We start from the raw sequence: 14,709 nt of genomic DNA, 5'->3' as shown, positions 1-14,709 counted from the left end.
GTGCCCCTAATTAGGCCTGGGCTGTCCCCTGTTTCTGCACCTGACTCCTGAGATCTCTCTAGCTTAGCAACTTTACTCATTTGAACAGGCCAAAACCAGCACATTCATTCTTAGCTCCTCATTCTTTTTCATAGAAACAAATCATGTTTGTTCCTCTTTCGAAATGCATCCAGAATCTGATCACTCCCAGCAATGTCTTTGAAACCCCCTCCTACTTATTATTTAACATATTTCTTTCTAGAATGTTATTTTTTTTGAGGGAGGATTTCTGCCTATTTTATGTACTGCTGTATCTTTAGCTTTTAAAATTGCCTACCAGGACTACCAACAAGCACTACTCATGGTGTGCAATAAATATTTGTTAATTGATGAGTGAATAATACTCATAGGGGAGAAAGGAGGGCCAAGAAATATTAAATTGGATTGGCTCTGAATTAACAGCTATTTTTATGTACTTACTATGTGCCTATTTAAAGATTAAGTCTTTACATGTTGTATGTATTGCATATATTTCAGTAACATTAGGTTCAAGACTTTGGATAAAATAATTCTAGACTATGTTACTAAAATATTTATGGCATTGAAGAGTATTATCTCTCCTTTTTGGCTTAACAAATTAATAAATGAGAACAACTTCTAGGGGATCTTATCACATTTGGATAACATTTTCTTGGAAATAAAATATATCCTATTTTTATATATTATATATAGACTATTTTTTCACTATCACAGACAGTCTCCTATTTAATTTTACTTAAGTTTGGATGTTTTAGAAATGTTTTAGAACATAATTACAAAAAAGAACAGAGTTTTCCTAAATAAGACATTGAGCATACTAAGTAAATTACATGTCATTTCAGTATTCTAGATAGTCTTGGTTTATAATTAGTCTTAAAGAATTCCAGAACTTTGATCATCAGTACAAAAAAAATTCCAGAACTGAAAGACAGAAAGGGAAAATAATTGCTGGCACAATCTAGGCTGCATGGCCAAAGTCCGATTTTTCAAAAGCAACTCTATCCTATGTAAATGAGGTTGACTTCAATATGCAGTGATGTTTTCTAAGAAAATAGGAAAACAAACTTGGGGCAGTATTTCTTAATATCCGCGCGTGATTTCAATAGCCCTGTGAATTCTTTTATTTTACCTTATCACTAGAATTATTAGACTTTTGCTGTCTAGGTCCTAATTACTCACAACTATAGTAGAAAATAAATGAGGATTTATGCTATTAGAAATGTGTTAATAAGACATGAATATTTCAAAAGGAAAGGCTTAACTAAACCTGGAACAGAGTAGGTACTCGATAAATATTTATTGAATAAATGAATGAATGAACTAGAACAATAGGGAACAATTTGAGTTCAGATTCATCATGAATTTTATTGATTTCTAGTTTGAAAGGAGGCATGAATCCTGGAATCTAAGGTTTATATGAATGATACATCCATAATGTATGATGTAATATGTGGTGGTAAAACACAGTCTTTAACAGTTTACACAGGAGGCTTACATATAGTTGTTTACCATGCATGGAATGGGCCACTTATCTGAGTTTAAATTAAAAAAGATCCTGATGAATTATGCACCGGAAACATCTTGTTTCATTTTAAGTTTAATATAAACTGGAAAATTACTCATTTAGATGAAAACAAATTTTGTAGAGGAAATGCATCTCAGCGGGAGAGGAAAGAGTCATGAACCAAAGTGAAGTGTAATTAGAACTCATTCAAGAAAATAAACTTACTATGGATAAGGTACTTGGGTTGAGAATTATTAACTTTTTCCCCTCCATATCTTTGTTCCAAGTTTTAGATAATGCTGTGATACATTTATCTTCTAAGGCAAGAGGCAAGCTTGAACAGGAATAGACTTAAAGTGGGGAATGTTGGCTTTATGACTGTTGGCCCCCTGTATTCAGTAACTACATTGAATCAGACCCTTGCACCTGGTGGATATTCACTTGGCGAATATCCATGATGATACAGTCCTGAAGTCTAAATGGGAGGCTTCAGTCAAACAACAAGTTAGCAATGACCCTCCTGTTACGCTACTCTGTGCAACAAGTAAAGCAAAATGGTGAAGCAGTAGAGGACTGCAAATAAAGTGGGGATTGTTGGTGTTGCCACATGAGGGAACTGAGCTTTGATGAGGATAAGAAACTAGTTTGAGGGCATACACTTGGTGAGTCACACAACCGGGGTTCTAATCTGGGGAGGGCTGATTCCACAGTTGGAATTACTACCATGGAATTCTTTACTGCTGACCATTCCCATGCACATTTCTAGCCACCTGCAGAGCATGAGGTTCGATTTCCTTGGCAGGGCCCTGTCTTTTTCTCTAACTTTGTTTCTCAGTAGTTCCTCTAAGCTACCCAGTCTTTTATATAACCAGGCTTGTGCTTCTGTGGTCCTTTGAGCCTGTGGCTATGACCTGCATAATCCCTCGCTTCCTGTTCGCTTTCTTCTGGAAGCATCCATGACACGATGCTGTTGTTGAATTCCTTTCCTCTGCACTTGTGTAAAATACTGCCAGAAAATTACTGCCTGTGGCATATCTGTCTACTGCGTATTTTTGCAGGCCATGAACTGACAAGGTTTTTACATTTTTAAAGGTAGGAATGAGGGGCCAGGGATATAGCTCAGCGGCACAGCACCTGCATGGCAAGTACAAAGTCCTGAGTTCAATTCCCAAAAAAAGAGTGAGGCAAAAGAAGGCTGATGTTTGTGACTTGAGATTCACATATCAGTGCCCATAAAGACTCATCAGCATACAGCCATGCCTGTTACATACCTCCCATTCCTGTTTTTGTGTTATAGTAGCATAGGTGAGTAGTTGCAAGAGATCATGTGGCCTGACAAGCTTACAATATTCACGACTTCTGCAGAATACGTGTGTCACACACAGTACTTCTAAGTGATTTCCCAGAGCTGGTTTCAAGCACTTCACAGACGGGTATCACATTTTATTTATCTCTCTGCCTGCTTCCCCTGCTGGCCTACTCTGGCACGGAGCAGACAGGTATTTAAATATGTAGACGCTGAACTCATGATTCTGTACTTTGTCTGTAGGATTGTTCCACAAGTAATTGTGAGCATGCACCCTGCCACCCACCTGTTTTCCCCTTTTAGTGTAAGCATCCTGTCGTTTCTGTCCTTTTGTGTTCCTGAGATTTTTAAAGCTAATCTAGCATTTTTTAAAAACCTGAGTTTTCCTTTTGAAAAAAATTACATTTTTGAAGTTTATGAAATACTTATTACAATGTGCATTATCAATGTTATCACATTGTGGTATCAGTGTTATCACATTGATAAATTACAGTGCTCTGGTTTACTGTTAATAAGTAATTTTTTTTAATTTTAAAAAGATTAAGATAGGAGAGGACATAACAAAACAGATCAGAAGAGAACAATTTAAGCAACATAGTGTTTCACCACAAGACAACCTGAATTAACAGTGGCTACCATAGTGTCTCTTTCCTTGAAATATTTGAGTATAACTTCATAATAAGTAATTATTTTTAAAGGGGAAAAAATGAAAGCAATGTTTCCAAGTCTGCGGTAAGAAAAAGAAAAGAAAACTGTGGAACTGCTGGCAGACTTTTGGTTTAGAAACTAGAAATCGTTAGACAGTTGTGATTCCCAGTGTGGAACTGTAAGATGCCCGTGAAGACAATCTTTAGAATTTCTACTTTATTTTTTCTAAAAATAAGAGAGGGCTAGAAATTGGCTGATGTGCAGAGCCAGTGTGCCCTCTTTTGGGCCCGATTCCCACACAATCTCAGGCTTTTCTGCGCATGACGGGCCGGGCAGGGCAGTCAGGGCACAGGGGGCTCATGGTACAGTTGCTTTTGGCACTTTTCTATGAGCTGCACTTTGTGAGTCCAGTTAAATTGGTTTGTGACCAAACTGATTCTCACACAATGATCACGTTGCTTAAAATGATTCCTGAAACAAGAAATGCATTTGAAAACCTTATAATGCAAAAGGCTGTGAAAAATAGCAATGCAGCAGAACTGGCCCCCCCAGTCGACTGTGTCAGTTTTGCTTAAAGATAAAAACGACGGTCTATTTCAGGTTTAAAAGTGGACTAAAGAAAAAATGAATTTTAGTTAAATATTGGTTAATATTTAAGCCTACATTATAAACATCTTGTGCTTGTTGAGGTATTTTTCGTATTTTTCATAGTTCTCTAAAACTAATTGGAATCATTCTAATTTGCTTATTTATTTATTTTTTGGTGATGGCAGTCAAGCGCTCTACCATGGAGTTGCACTTGCAGCGCCCTCTAGTTGTGAACTGCTATATCGCAAGGTTAAATATATTTTAAAATGAAGCATATTAGCTAACAGAATAGTAATTATTAATACCCTAAATGGAAGGGGACATATTTATCATTAATAACCCACTTGTAGTAATTATAAAAGATTCATTTTGTTTTTTAATTTTTGCTTTTAAATGAGTCAATAATGTTCAGCTTATACAATCATGGTAAATGTGCTATATTTATAAACCTACAAGTAAACATATAAGAGAGAACGTGCTCCAAAAGCTTTCATAATATTTGAAGACATCAATATTTGAAAACATCTAATCTCATAGACAAACCTATGCTAGTGATATAAGCACAGACTTAGGAAGTCTACCAGTTTTGTTTTCTTTGTATAAAATCCTTATTTAATTTAACTATAATTTCTTTTGATAAAAAGATATGTAGCTTTGAGGAAAAATATATAATTTTGAGGAAAGAATGACTTTTAACTCCTAAATCAGTCTTCATCCTTCAAATAAAGGAAATCTTATTCAACTTTTCATATCCTGTTAATTTTTTCTCAGTAAGATTTGTGGTCATTTATTCTTTTTTTTTTTTTTGTCTTTTCCTTTTTTATTGGTACCAGGGATCGAACTCACGACCGCCTGCTTGCAAGGCAGGTGCTTATGCCGCTGAGCTAAATCCCCAGCCCCCTAGTCATTTATTTTCTTTCGCACTTGTTTATTATGTCACCTTTGTTCTTGAGACTATGGACTCCCAAAATGAGAGGTGATATCCTTGTGACTGCATCTTGGGGGTACCTAACATGCGCAGGGCTTAGATTGAGTACATAATATGAGCAGACGGAGTGGGGTAACCACAGTCAGAGAGGAGAAGCTGCTCTGGAGCTGCTGTTGATCCGGTTTCCTCCCAAGACCTCTGGGCTCACAGCAGACCTTGGCCCAGGAGGGTGACTTAGGGTTGGGAATGAAACTTTAGATCTATTGTCTAGGGAAGCCTTGGGTATACTCATGTGTTGGTCACATTATACATCATTTACTTTTTTCGGAAATGTTGTCATAATTGTCATCTTTGACATAATTGTATCTTAATATATTCACTTCATTATGATTCGTTCTGACCCTACTTTGATTCATTTTGTTCTAAATGCACAACACTGGAGATAAGATGGATCATTTGCATTTTAATCTCTTTTCCTTATGGTGACTTGCATTTCCTTGGCATTGTTTAGCAGGCCATGCAAAAGTGAGTTTGGTATAATCTCTAGCTAAAGGAGTCCACAGAGCAAAGGCCACAGATACCACAGAGTAAGCGCAATCAGGGAAACAAAAATGGAAAAATGAGGGCCTTCAGCAACACTGATGAGTAAGAAACTATCTCAAGAATGAGAAGAGGGAAGCACAAGAGTCTATCAGAGGACAACAGTCAGTGTTCTAATGAAAAGAATGTGAGGGGCCTGGGGATTTAGCTCAGCGGCATAAGCGCCTGCCTTGCAAGCAGGCAGTCGTGAGTTCGATCCCCGGTACCGATAAAAAGGAAAAAGACAAAAAAAAAAAAAAAAAAAAAAAAAAGAATGTGAACAGAGGGAAAGAATAAAGAGGATGGGGCTAGGATATCTTACGAAGTTTCCCGCAGAAGCAGATATTTTAACTGTAGTTTTTTTTTTCCTTTTCCTGTTATTGTTGTTTTTATATTGTTGGCTTTTTGCCAAAGTAAAAGAAGAGGAATAAAAAGAACAAGATACTATGACGCTTTTTAAGCTCACATCCCTGAGACACGACTTCTGAAATGATTAAAAATAAATTAAAAAAAGATTTAAGCTGCACAGGAACTCAGGCTGAGTGCTATTGTCCCACCAGGAAGCTCAGCTCATTGTTCTTGTGTGTAGGTAAACTTATGATTACTAAATCCTCCTCTTTATATAAGAACATAAATTCCTTCTGGACATTATTTTTGAGGAGAAATAAGAAACATCCTGGAAAGATAAATAAAAATTGTTATTTTGTTTATTAGGGCATTTGCAGTTTGTCTCTGAAGTCGCAGGGATTTGCATGTGTTGCTGTTTGCAGGCACAGTTAGATACCCTTTGTCAGAATGATCTAGAGAGGCTATTAATTGTCAGTGGATTGATGGTCATTTTGCAGCTCAGACCATTTATTGTCTTCTGGAGTTGAGGTCTGTGGGTGTAAGAATCAGGGCCAACTGGAATTAGAGAGCATACGGTCTAGACAGTGGGCAAGCAGTTAGGCGTGGTAGCAGGAGCTGAGGGATGGTGGAGACAGCTGAGGCCTGCACATGCTTCACCCTGTGACCTTGAGCTAGTTAGCTTTCCCATTTGTGTTTGGAGACACTTATGCTGCCTTATGGGATAATGATGATGTTTGCGTAAAACCGAATAAACGCTTAGTACAGAAAGCATCAGCTAAATTATAGTTATTATTATTTATTAACAATAGTGGTAGTTCATTCTTATTATTTTAAGGAAAAAATAAAGTCACTCTTGATGGGGATAGATTTATCTTTAACAGATATATTGTTTCATGTACCGATGTTAGCTTTAGATCAGGTGTGATCTTGCAGAGCTTAAATTCTCACGTAGAGTGAACTGTTTTAGGCGACAGATTTAACAGGTTAGCCTCCCCATACACCCTAAGGCGGGTGGTAGGTCACTGTCCCTGATCCAGTACCTGACACTACTAGCTTTGGTTAGGAGGAACTCATTGGAAGAACCAACCCAGTGTAGAAATCTGTTGCTAATGCCTAGCGATTGCAGGTCAGAGCTGTACAGTTAGTAAGGGTAAGTTCAATTTTTTCTCCTCATGTTCACTGGCAATTTATTGTTTTTTGTTTCATCTTTTGCAGTTTAAATGTCTCCAGATCCTTGAATTGTTTCTTGACAAGAGTGACTGGCTTCTCCATGACCCTGATTTCCTGCTGGAGTTGCTTTAGAAAGTGCATGTCCATGCCCTTAACAGTGTGTGTGCCTGCAGAAGTGAATGCGGTGTTCCTGGCCCCTCCATAGAGTATAGAGTTAGGAGCTCTGTTTGCTGGAGTCTCATCTTTGAGATGAATAATCTCAGTTGGTAATAAGAGCTCACTGCTGTTTTATATTTCAAATTAAATCGCTCTGAAAGTTAAATGGGAAGTTAGTGAGGTAATGGTAAGAACCACCCATACTGAGAACAAACAGAAATAAGCGGAAATATGTTTTGGCTCACTGACTCACACAGATGGAAAGAAAAAATTCATTCCTGATGTCTTTTTTGCAAGCAAATATTTAGTTTTAGTAGCTTTACCAGCTAGCTAGTTCCTCTTGCAGCATTAAAATGAATGGATTAATTTAGATTAAAAAAACAAAATTTCAAGTGGCATTTATAAGAACTCAATCTATACATGATATAATGTGAGAGTAAGTCTGAAGATATAAATCTATATGTAATTTGTCTTGAGAATGATATCTTTTCATTTAGCTTTAGGGTAAACTTACATAATTCATCAACTTTATTGTACTGAATTATATAAACAGTAAAGATAGCTTCACTTTAAAAAATAAAAGTATCTTTGTAAAGAGTCTTTATTTGAAGATCAAGCTGAAATGTACTTCATAATTTTGTGTTCATACCTGCTTTAATATCCTGTGCAGCTCTGACACTTTTATCCCTGGAGTCTGAAATAGAGTGTCTTCAGGTTTATAGCCTCACAGAAAATGTTTCCTTAGCAATTGGTTTAACCTTGAGTCAAGCTGGCTACAGAAGTTGTTTGAGAAAGCCAATGTTATCGATACAGGCAAGTTTAAAATCAGCCTAATAACAAACCAGTCTGGCATAGGGGAATCATCTCTGCTGTAAGATTAATAAACAATAGTCTTTCCTAGTTCTTAGAGTTTTAGTAAATACTTTACTGAGCTCCTTTTCCTATTGGGCAACCTGAACAATTCACTGAAAGTGAAGACTGTGGAATAGGTATGCCATCCAGCAGAGTTCTCTCTAGTTTTGTAAATGACAGGATGAGAACAGCCTGAAGACATGTTTGATACAGAAAATGAAATTTTAGCCAGAGGAAAACAAGCTTAAGAAGGCCAAAGGGTCTTGCAAGAATCTGAGAGTTTCCACTGATGCTTTTTTTGGTTTTGGTGTTGATTTTATTTGTGACTATTTGAGAATTTGTAGAGACCAGAGAAAGCTGAAGTCTTGACCACTCAATTATGCTTCAACAATGAACAATAACTGCTGACTCATAATGTATCCAATTAGGTATTTATTAGCTGGGGCACAGTTGTTAGGCCAGAGGATGGGGAGGTGCTCTGAGACTAGGCCCTGATGCTTCTAATCAATTTAACACAGTAACCAGCAGATTCCATCTGTGGGTGTTTCATTTGAGAGAGGAGAGTTTGTGCAGCAAACAGGTATTGACTTGATAATTAGGATGGCACAGGTTCTATTCTTCCTCTTTATTCCTATTTGCTGGCCCAATTAGTGTTTGTGCTGAGCCTGTTATCATAAAAGAAGCACTTGGTAGAGGACTGTGGTACCTTAAATAATTCAAATTGTGGCTTACAGAATTGAAGGTGGAAATGAACTACACTCAGCCCTCTATATAACCAATCATTTAACAAACTATAGATTGAAACTATAAAAAAAATCGCACTCATACTGAACATGCACAGACATTTTTTTGTCATTCCTTCAACAATACAGAACAAGTATTGCAAAGCATTGCTATTGTGTTAGGAATTATAATAAATGTGATCTAGAGAAAATGTGTGCAGGAGGATAAGCATAGGGTATATGCAAATATCCCTTTTCTCGGAAGAGATTTGCAAATCCTTGGATTTAGTATTTGTGGGGAAAAGAGAGAGTCATGGAACTGATTCCCCACAATGGAGGGACAATTTTACTTGAGAAGTCTTGTTTTCACATACGCTGAGAATTGTATTCAAATAGCAGGAGAATTTCCTGATTATCTTTCAGATGTCCTCTTAGGTTACTCTAAAAAGGCTACCATCAAAATGTATAATGAAGGGGAATTCTTTCAAAACATACACACATACAGTATTTATATCAGCCATGTAGAAACATAAGTTCCCCTGGAAACAGGATATAGTAAAGGAGGAGTTAATCAATAATTGCCTTTTGATTGCAAGAAACCAACATTTACAGTAAAACTGTCTACCACATAACGTTATATCCACATAACATTATATCTCATTTGTTTACTCAGTAGTATGGCTATCTTTAATACCCTAACTTTACAGATGAACAGGTAGAGGATCAGAAAGGTTGAGAGCTTCAACCTCTGTTTTGCACTGAGATTGCTTTTCCCTTTCGGCTGTGTCCTGCAGAGTCTCAGGAAAAAGTCTGTTTATGGGTGAGTTACAACTCCACTGGAGATCGAGGAAACAAGGACAAATGCTGGCATTTTCAGATAGGTATTTATTATTAGGCTTTGCCCTGTAATAGCTGTTAAATCATGCCTTAGGTGTGCCTCTTGGCAAGGTCAGGGCACATGTAAAGCGTTCTATAAAGTTAAATTCCTGTTGAGAGGCTTTTAAGGTTTTTATATTTTAATGAAGTTATTAAAATGAAAGTTCAGACTTGCATAATTCATAAATATTCAGTGCCTCCTTTAAAACCACTGCCACTAACCTGTTTTGAAAACATCCAATGATGTTCTTATATAAAATGTGAACACATATTCCAACAAAGAGTAAAAAAAATGACTTCCAGTTATGGTAAATTGGAATTTTACTATCATATGTAACTCTTTTAGGCTAGTTTCATTTACAGCATTTCTCTGAATTAAAGATGGTATTGTAAAATTCAATATGTTTTCTGTGTAAATACTTTGGATCGGCAACCTTTAGTAAAAGTAGCTTCCAAATGTTTAAGTGGTTCAGTAAAGTCTACAAATTGGGAAAATCTTTGAAAAGTGCTCAATTTGACTTTTGTAAAGGTATACCTTTTAACTTTAAATTTTAGTGACTGTCACAAATGTTCAAGTTGCCATCATGACAATGCTGCTGGATTGACTGTTTTAATGGATTCAAACTCCTTCAAATACAGCTGATGGAAGTCTGAAAATGTACAAGCTAATGACCTGATTTTCTTTCTTTTTTGGCACTCTTTGCAATCAATCCAGGCTGTCTTTTTAAGCAACGCATTTTCAGGTTTTGAACTTAGGGTAATTGCATCTTACTTCAAAATCCTTTCTTTTTAAGATGCATGATGAGGCTGCATAATGTAACATTTTACTTCTTAGCATTGCAAGCCAGTTGAAGCAACAGCAAGCAAATTACAGGAACATTAGAAAAATGGAGGGGCTTGGTGGAGGGTTTGACTAGTTTGCTTGAGGTCCTGGATTTGGTGCTCTGTCTGAGATATCCCCGCCCGCGCACACACGCTCGCACGCACGCAGGCACATACACACACACACACACACACACACACACACACACACACACACACACTTTCTCCCATTGCTTTGCTCTTATTAATGTATAGAAATCCTTTGTACTGAATTTAGTACCTAGTAGTTTATGTAGGAGCAGCTTTCTTCCTTCTTTCCTTTGATTGCCTCTTTTTCTCTCCTTCTCTTCCTTCCTCGGCTCCCTTCTTTCCCTATTTTCTTCTCCCTTTTCTTTCCCCTTTTGCCCTCCCCTTCCCTTCCCTTCTTCCCCTCTTCACTCTCCCTCCTTTTTCTTGTTCAGAGCTGGGGACTGAACCCAGGGCCTCCTGCATGCTGGCAAGTGCTTGTCCCTCAGCTGAGGGGATGCTTTTCTGTCTTTTAATTTCATTTATAGCTTTAATGCTTGGGAAGAACTGACATATCTATTTCCTTATTCAAGGTCAAATTATTATTTAGGTCAAGTTTGAAGTCCTTTGGTGAAGTTAAATAATTTTTCTCATAAATTTAAATTTATAAAGAAATTACTAAATATATGATGATATATCCAAGCCATGCCGTGCAAAACCTATGTATTCAAAGGAAGATTTATACATACTGTTCTGAAGAATCTCAATTATATATTGCTACAGGTGAGAAAAATTATACACTAATCTGTTATAATCCCACTTAAAATGCAGTATATTTGTGCTTAAGTAATATAAGCAGAAAAAACCCTGAAAGCTTATGAAATTTTAACTTGCATCTTTAACAATGAACTTTGTGAAGAATGGGAAGGGAATAGAAGGATTGCCTCTAATATTTAATTTCTTATTTTACATTTTAAAATTATTGGGGGCTTATGGATTATTTTAAGTGTGTTTCTTGAGATTATAATTTTAAAACTAAAATTCTAGTAAAATATCAAAGCAGTGCTATTCGTGAAAGCATTTGTTTCGTTAATCAGGATGTGAAGTCTATAATAGCAACAAATGACAGCTTATCAGTACATAACTATGTAATCTTGCAATTTCATATGTATGTGTATTAGCTTTGCTAGTGCGCTGTCGCTAAACGTGTATTTGGCTCTTTTTTGTTTACTGGATTGACTTTGTTATTACATTGTCATGTTATTGGTCCACAACAGTAACTTGAAATCTATATATTCTTAGATCAAACAATCACATTGCTTTATTTATGGGCAAAGGTAATTTCAGCATTTCAGAAGACATAAATGTGCTTATTCCATTTTTTGAAGTTAAAAAGTCAATTTCCAAAGTAACTATTGCAAATCATTTATTTATAGGAAGAAAAAAAAATGATGGATATTGCCTAGTTTCCCAGTGATTGCTGAGAAAAACGTGTAGTAAAAATTAGACCATTAGTAATTTCACAAGGCAACCAGCTGTTGCAGTCTTTGACTTCCTTTTATAAGGAGTTAGTGTATAAAGTAATGGACAAGTGAGATGCTGAATCATTGCTTGATCTGTTCATTCTGAGCGAAAGATGTGCCCAGGGATCATTCTCTGCCATTGCTTCTTCCCTGGAAAGTGTCTTTATGACAGTCATTGAGGTATAACTGCAATAATGTGTGCATTTCTGTGTCACTCTCTTATCTCTTGAAGATAGTCTGTTATTTTTTTAAACCACTAAGAGCCTTAGAGAGGAAGAATAAAGGACGGACTGAGCAAAATCCCCTGAAAATGATACCTGATTTTGTTTATTTCTAGGTTATTTCTATTATCATATTACCATTACATGACACTGAAAGAATTTCATTACATGGAAAAAAGTCAAATAATGGGAAGGTAAAGCCATAACAAGCAGTTAGATTAGTAGACTTTTAAAATTCATAATTGGCTGTTCAAGAAGGTATATTGAGGTCAAAGACAAATAGTATGTCCTTTCATAAGCAGAGCTAAATAGAATAACATGATTTTTTTAAATGATTATTTTTGGTATTTCCATTTCTCTCAGCATTACAGAACTATTTGAAACTCACAGCTTTTCATGTTTTTGTCATCTCTAACAGGATTTACGTACAGGACTCTTACAGCATCATACAAGGAAGAGAAAAATAGCACAGACTTTAGCTACATATTTACAATAGTTTTCTTCTCTTTTTTTTTTTTTTAAGGAAAAACTCTTTGCCAAACATGGTAACATGTCTAGAACGAGCTTACTAAACATAATTTAAAAATGGAATATTTGGGTTCTCTATTTTGTCAATCCAATTACCTGTTAAAATTCTGACCCTATCCCTTTTCTGTGTGGTAAGAGGAGAGGAGGAGATAGAAATGGCTGAGCTGAGGATGCAGAGCCGTGAGGGTTTGGACTAATGAGATTTGCAGCTGTGGGGCTATTCCCAACAGTTCCTCATGCAAAGGCCTGGGGGTTCCTACAAGCAGATACCTCAAAGCAGGGTGTCCCCTTTAAGCCTACAATACAGATACCCGCTTAATATTCAATCTGTCCCAACTCCTAGAGCAACGCATTTTTTTTTTTTTTGAGCCCTCAACTGTAAAATAGCAAAGAAAATTTGACAAAGAATTTCAGGTAGAAAGGTACCTTTGTGATTTTCTGGAATGTGGCTTCTCTTTTATCTATTTTCTTTCAAACATCAAGGTCACTTCCTAATTCTAGTATTGTGGGGTGTGATGAACAGGTAGATATTACTCCAGCCTTTCATGATTTCCAGACTTTAATCAGATCTCTGCTCAGCTTTCCTTTTCCAGACTACAAAGTCCCGTTCTTCTTTGCCCTCCTCACAGACAGCCCCTTATTCCTTGATTTTAATGGGTGTCCTCTAGCAGGTCATGTAACACCACTGTCTTTCCCCAGGTGGGCACCCCTCACTGACTGTACTCCACACATGGAAAGGCCCTAGGCTGGGGCAGATGAAGGGCATTTCCCCTCTCTTGTATTTATTAAGTCTTCTGGGACAACATCAGTCCTTTTGTGGGTATCAACATGTTTCATGAATGCCTTCAATGGTTCTGTGTGACTTTTTTTTTTTTTTCTTTACTAATTCTATATTTTTTTTTTCTTTCAATATATTATTCCTAAGTTTGTCTACAATGGAACTTGTGTTAATCAGTGTTCTATCACTGTGACAAAATAATTGAGACAAGCAATTTCTATGAATGAAAGGTTTATTTTGGCTCACACTGTCAGAGGTTTCAGGCTCTGGTTGGTTGGCTCTGTTGCTTTTGGGCCTGTGGCAGGGCAGAACATCATGGCAGAGATTGTGTGCTGAGCAAAGCTGTTTACCTCATGGCAGCCAGGAAGCAAAAAGAAAAAGTGTTGGGGCCCTAGTATCTTCCTTAAGGCCACAGCCCCAGTGACCTAAGTTCCCCGCACTAGTCCTCATCTCCTGAGTTTTCTATCTTCTGCAGTGGCTCCATCGACTGGCTAAACAAGCCTGTAACACCTGCGTCTCTGGGGGACAGTTAAGGCCCAAACTATAACAAAGCTCACCTGCTACATTTTGTCTTACTCAACACAGTAAGTTTTTTTTATTTGCTCCCTGATTTTGATATTTTAGTGGTTTGAAATATCTATGTCACCCTCAAAATTGGGCATTTCAAGTTGATTAGCGAAAATGTCTTTGCACAGACCTCTTTGGTATTTACTATTTCCACGTCATCATCTCTTGTGGATATTTTACTGCTGAGCTATGTTTTCTTTATTAGGTGTATATTGCAAATTCAATTTCTCATTGTATTTTAATTAAATTTCTTTAATCAATATTTAAATGTGTAACTTTGATGCACAAAATCCCATGGCAATTTATAGGGGTAGTAAACATTTGCATCTTCAGGTCATACAGTCAACTTTCCTACCCAGTGTCACACATTCCCTTCCTCAATCAGCCCTTAATAAAACTGAGTAGTAGGTAAAGGTTTTATCATCTCTCTTCTACGTAAGGGGCACTGTTTCCTGGAACTTGAACTCTCTCCCAAATATAAATATTCAGCACCCTCACTTGCCCTTTACCCTCAACAGTTGGGATATCACTGCTTTATCTCCCATCCTCTTGTGTGTGTGCAAAGAACC

General features: G+C 36.9%; 1 protein-coding gene and 1 long non-coding RNA gene across 5 annotated transcripts in view; one reads left to right on the top strand and one right to left on the bottom strand.

The window, feature by feature from the left end:
* Nucleotides 1-14,709, bottom strand: part of Syt1 (synaptotagmin 1) — a 515,260-nt gene that overhangs the window by 69,773 nt on the left and 430,778 nt on the right. The window lies entirely within an intron of this gene.
* LOC134477364 (uncharacterized) overlaps nucleotides 1-14,709 on the top strand; it is a 42,638-nt gene that overhangs the window by 24,880 nt on the left and 3,049 nt on the right. The window contains exon 4 of one of the 2 annotated variants that reach the window (XR_010049388.1): nucleotides 7,135-7,804. The exons of the other annotated variant lie outside the window; for it this stretch is intronic. This is a non-coding gene — a long non-coding RNA (uncharacterized LOC134477364). Of the gene's footprint in view, nucleotides 1-7,134; nucleotides 7,805-14,709 lie in introns of those variants that run through there. 2 annotated transcript variants of the gene reach the window in all.

This window comes from Cavia porcellus, unplaced genomic scaffold (genome assembly GCF_034190915.1).
Source record: "Cavia porcellus strain 051 isolate PalLab524CR breed Dunkin Hartley unplaced genomic scaffold, mCavPor4.1 scaffold_8, whole genome shotgun sequence".
Classification (NCBI taxonomy): domain Eukaryota; kingdom Metazoa; phylum Chordata; class Mammalia; order Rodentia; family Caviidae; genus Cavia; species Cavia porcellus.
Note: the sequence above shows the minus strand (reverse complement) of the source record. Positions and strands in the feature narration are given on the sequence as shown.